This window comes from Dendropsophus ebraccatus, chromosome 9, assembly GCF_027789765.1.
Source record: "Dendropsophus ebraccatus isolate aDenEbr1 chromosome 9, aDenEbr1.pat, whole genome shotgun sequence".
Classification (NCBI taxonomy): Eukaryota; Metazoa; Chordata; class Amphibia; order Anura; family Hylidae; genus Dendropsophus; species Dendropsophus ebraccatus.
The window spans coordinates 1,766,063-1,772,062 of record NC_091462.1 but is presented as its reverse complement, the minus strand read 5'-3'; the positions used below and the strand labels follow the sequence as shown (position 1 = coordinate 1,772,062).

The following is a 6,000-nucleotide window of genomic DNA, read 5'->3' as shown; positions in this document are numbered from 1 at the left end:
CCTATAGCTGCCCCGGTTCCTGCACCCTCACAACCATCTACACTGCGGAGTGGCCCCCACGGGTCAGGGTGTTGCACATGCTCATCAGGTAGACGTACATTCCCACTTGTCCTAAGCAAGAAAATAGAGATTTAGTTAACGAAACCACTCTGACTAGGTTGCCTTCAGACCATCTCCACAATCTGTCGGAAGCAGAGATGGTGTCCTGCACAGTGGATATATGATTTTACCACTTTATCAATCTGGTGAGGCAAAACACACAGGTTGGGACTAGCATATTGACACACCTGCATGTGTGTGTCATTAGCCTAGTACAAAACCCCTTTCTCTCATCCATTGCACATGACATTGTGGATGCTATGGACAGATTGTAAATACAGACTGAATGCAAGCAAAGTCAAACTGTTTACATATGACATAACCAGTCTGGATCCTCGACTTACTGCCTTAACTCCACAACGCCTTGGAGAAATTGTAATTGGTTGCGATATCTATAGATGGGCCGTTTTGATACTCCACTTCCACTTGGTATGCGAGACTCTTCGTTATGGTCACAAATATATCTATCACGCATTGACCGCCAACGTGTCTGCAAATCTTTACCTACAAGCCAAACAAAATGTTAATTTCTGCTGCTATGTTTCACACAAACATAATGCATGGATAGTGGTGGCAAATAGTCTGGCCAGTAAGGGCCTGCTCATGGCTCCCTTCTTGTTCCCAGGCAGTGCACGGATGAGAGAGACCCATTATCCCTGCACTGCCTGAGGACAAGAGAGCCGTGACCAGCCCCACATGGCTCTCCGTCAACATTACTTGCTACCACTTTCAATGTATTGTGCATCAGAATACAAACCTCTTGTGATGACTACAGAGCTCCATGTGTATCACAGCTGCTTGTTGGAAACATTTAAACATTGTGCAAATAGGTTCACAGACCTGACACGCGTAAATACTCACCAATTTTTCTTTTCTGTTTCTGTGGAAGAACTTCCCAATTTGGCACAATTTCGGAAAAAATCTCCTCCCACAAACGTCGGTTTTGCACAATGTCAGCATGCTGTGGCTCAGATTGGTCCCATAAAGAAGGTCGTTCCTGAACAGCATAGATTAGTGCTTCTGCATTAAGGATAAATGGCTCACGCTCAGCCTGTTCCTCTCGCTATTGACTCTGTAATAAAAAGAATATAGCTGTAGAGTACATAAAGTATATTACCATATTATAACAGCTCTCATGCACAATAGTTACCTCAACAGGTGCCGTGATGTTCTCACGTCCATTGTCATTGTTCTGGCGAGAATTTTGCTGCCCTCGGTTTCTGGTCTGAAACATAAAAAAGAGCAACACATTACACTGGGTCCCTTCAAACATAAGATTATCTGCCAAAGATTAGAAGACAAAGCCGTAAGTAGACAATTTCGTAGAGGGAAACCTTTTCCATTCCATTCATGACTTTGCTTTCTACTGAAAAACAGTCAGTATTTGGCAAACACTGATATCAAGTAATCTTCACAGAGAAGCATTTTAGCAAGAAGCACCAACCTGACGAGCAGCGTGATCCCGTGAAGATAACGTTGACTCATTGTGTCCCTCACATCCATAGGCTGAAAAGATAGAAAAGCACATTAACTTATGAAGAGCACAACTCTATCCAAGAAAATATTGTCAACTACCGTATTTGTTATGTCGTGGTCAGAAGCTGAGCTTGAGTTGCTGGTTTCAGTTGCCTCAACCTAGTAATGAACATGAAAAATGGCATCAAAATGTAAATTCTATACTGGAGGGAAATTAGAAAAAAATAATAATAATAATAATATATATATATATATATATATATATATATATATATATATGTACACACACACACATATGTATATATATATATACATATATAAAGATTAAATATTGATAGTTATAGACAGACAGAGAGTATAGAAACAGAGAGATACACAGAATGAGAGAGAAAGAGAGAGAAATACACAGACAGAGAGATGGAGAAAGAGACAGACATATCTATATATATATATCTATACAAACTCTCTCTAGATCTCTCTGTATATGTATATATATATATATATATATATATATACACACACATATACAATACTCACAATGCGTCGGAACCGTCCTGGACCCTGTGCACTGGAATCCATGCTGTATATTAAAAAAAATTAAAATAAAAATATAAAATAACATCAAAAATAAAAAATCAGTAGCCTCCATGCAGCCAGCTGCCATTTCTAGGCACAGTAGGCCCCAATCAGCCTGTGATTGACTACCAGGCCCCCAATAATGCCACATGTCACACAGCCATATCCATCAATCCACCCCCCCCCCCCCCCCCCCCACGAATACCATACGTTTTGTAGGACTGCAATTGGAGTCTATGGGCTTTTTCACGGATGCGTTTTGGCTGGAGGATGAAATAGCGTGGTGCCGTACGTTTGACCATACTGCAAAAAAATAGGATTCTGAACGCGTGGAGCCACAAACTGAGTCCAAAAATACAATTGGAGTCTATGGGTGCGTTACAGGATGCGCTTTTAGATAAGACAACGGGCACGTTTAGCGGAATTCATAAACGCAGTGTGAACCCACCCTAAGCTGTGCTATGAGTGAGTGAGGAGTGCGTGTGTGAAGAGCTAAAGAGAGAGATGAGAGGTGAGAAGAGGATGGAACTCTCATTGGTCTACAGACCCATGTGGTGCACAAACAACAACAACCCCTTAGGTACTACAGCTGTGCAATATCTAAGTATACCCCCTATAACACACCGACCCCCCCTATAACACACAGACCCCCCCCCCAACCCCACACACCCGGCAGTCATATACAGGGAGAGGCCCCCTATAACACACCGACCCCTCCGGACCCCACACACCCGGCAGTCATATACAGGGAGAGGCCCCCTATAACACACAGACCCCCCGGACCCCACACACACCCGGCAGTCATATACAGGGAGAGGCCCCCTATAACACACAGACCCCCCGGACCCCCCACACACCCGGCAGTCATATACAGGGAGAGGCCCCCTATAACACAGACCCCCCGGACCCCCCACACCCGGCAGTCATATACAGGGACAGGCCCCCCTATAACACACAGACCCCCCGGACCCCACACACCCGGCAGTCATATACAGGGAGAGGCCCCCTATAACACACCGACCCCTCCGGACCCCACACACCCGGCAGTCATATACAGGGACAGGCCCCCCTATAACACACAGACCCCCAGGACCCCCACACACCCGGCAGTCATATACAGGGAGAGGCCCCCTATAACACACAGACCCCCCCAGGACCCCACACACACCCGGCAGTCATATACAGGGAGAGGCCCCCTATAACACACAGACCCCCCCAGGACCCCCCACACACCCGGCAGTCATATACAGGGAGAGGCCCCCTATAACACACAGATCCCCCGGACCCCCCACACACCCGGCAGTCATATACAGGGAGAGGCCCCCTATAACACACCGACCCCTCCGGACCCCACACACCCGGCAGTCATATACAGGGAGAGACCCCCTATAACACACCGACCCCCCGGACCCCCCACACACCCGGCAGTCATATACAGGGAGAGGCCCCCTATAACACACAGACCCCCGGACCCCCCACACACCCGGCAGTCATATACAGGGAGAGGCCCCCTATAACACAGACCCCCCGGACCCCACACACCCGGCAGTCATATACAGGGAGAGACCCCCTATAACACACAGACCCCCGGACCCCCCACACACCCGGCAGTCATATACAGGGAGAGGCCCCCTATAACACACCGACCCCCCCGGACCCCACACACACCCGGCAGTCATATACAGGGAGAGGCCCCCTATAACACACAGACCCCCCGGACCCCACACACCCGGCAGTCATATACAGGGAGAGACCCCCTATAACACACAGACCCCCGGACCCCCCACACACCCGGCAGTCATATACAGGGAGAGGCCCCCTATAACACACCGACCCCTCCGGACCCCACACACCCGGCAGTCATATACAGGGAGAGGCCCCCTATAACACACAGACACCCCCCCCGGACCCCCCACACACCCGGCAGTCATATACAGGGAGAGGCCCCCTATAACACACAGACACCCCCCCCGGACCCCACACACCCGGCAGTCATATACAGGGAGAGCCCCCTATAACACAGACCCCCCCCCGGACCCCACACACACCCGGCAGTCATATACAGGGAGAGGCCCCCTATAACACACCGACCCCCCGGACCCCACACACCCGGCAGTCATATACAGGGAGAGGCCCCCTATAACACACAGACCCCCCCAGGACCCCCCACACACCCGGCAGTCATATGCAGGGAGAGCCCCCTATAACACACCGACCCCCCGGACCCCACACACCCGGCAGTCATATACAGGGAGAGACCCCCTATAACACACAGACCCCCCCCCCGGACCCCCCACACCCAGCAGTCATATACAGGGACAGGCCCCCCTATAACACACAGACCCCCGGACCCCCCACACACCCGGCAGTCATATACAGGGAGAGGCCCCCTATAACACACCGACCCCCCGGACCCCACACACCCGGCAGTCATATACAGGGAGAGGCCCCCTATAACACACAGACCCCCCCAGGACCCCCCACACACCCGGCAGTCATATGCAGGGAGAGGCCCCCTATAACACACAGACCCCCCGGACCCCACACACCCGGCAGTCATATACAGGGAGAGGCCCCCTATAACACACAGACCCCCGGACCCCCCACACACCCGGCAGTCATATACAGGGAGAGGCCCCCTATAACACACCGACCCCTCCGGACCCCACACACCCGGCAGTCATATACAGGGAGAGACCCCCTATAACACACCGACCCCCCGGACCCCCCACACACCCGGCAGTCATATACAGGGAGAGGCCCCCTATAACACACAGACCCCCCGGACCCCCCACACACCCGGCAGTCATATACAGGGAGAGGCCCCCCTATAACACACAGACCCCCGGACCCCCCACACACCTGGCAGTCATATACAGGGAGAGGCCCCCTATAACACACCGACCCCTCCGGACCCCACACACCCGGCAGTCATATACAGGGACAGGCCCCCTATAACACACAGACCCCCGGACCCCCCACACACCCGGCAGTCATATACAGGGAGAGGCCCCCTATAACACACAGACCCCCCCAGGACCCCCCACACACCCGGCAGTCATATACAGGGAGAGGCCCCCTATAACACACAGACCCCCCCAGGACCCCCCACACACCCGGCAGTCATATACAGGGAGAGGCCCCCCTATAACACACCGACCCCCCGGACCCCACACACCCAGCAGTCATATACAGGGAGAGGCCCCCTATAACACACAGACCCCCCCAGGACCCCCCACACACCCGGCAGTCATATACAGGGAGAGGCCCCCTATAACACACAGACCCCCCGGACCCCACACACCCAGCAGTCATATACAGGGACAGGCCCCCTATAACACACAGACCCCCCCAGGACCCCCCACACACCTGGCAGTCATATACAGGGAGAGACCCCCTATAACACACCGACCCCCCGGACCCCCACACCTGGCAGTCATATACAGGGAGAGGCCCCCTATAACACACAGATCCCCCGGACCCTCCACACCCGGCAGTCATATACAGGGAGAGGCCCCCTATAACACACCGACCCCCCGGACCCCACACACCCAGCAGTCATATACAGGGAGAGGCCCCCTATAACACACAGACCCCCCCAGGACCCCCCACACACCCGGCAGTCATATACAGGGAGAGGCCCCCTATAACACACCGACCCCCCGGACCCCACACACACCTGGCAGTCATATACAGGGAGAGGCCCCCTATAACACACAGACCCCCGGACCCCCCACACACCCAGCAGTCATATACAGGGAGAGGCCCCCTATAACACACAGACCCCCGGACCCCCCACACACCTGGCAGTCATATACAGGGACAGGCCACCCTATAACACACAGACCC

At 52.9% G+C, this 6,000-nt stretch overlaps 1 long non-coding RNA gene across 1 annotated transcript; it reads right to left on the bottom strand.

The window, feature by feature from the left end:
• Nucleotides 1-1,006: 1,006 nt before the first annotated feature.
• LOC138800548 (uncharacterized) lies at nt 1,007-1,734 on the bottom strand. Its single transcript, XR_011364475.1, has 4 exons — nt 1,675-1,734; nt 1,544-1,605; nt 1,250-1,324; nt 1,007-1,171 (listed from the first exon to the last, which is right to left on the bottom strand). It is a non-coding gene; the product is annotated as an uncharacterized lncRNA (long non-coding RNA).
• Nucleotides 1,735-6,000: the final 4,266 nt, after the last annotated feature.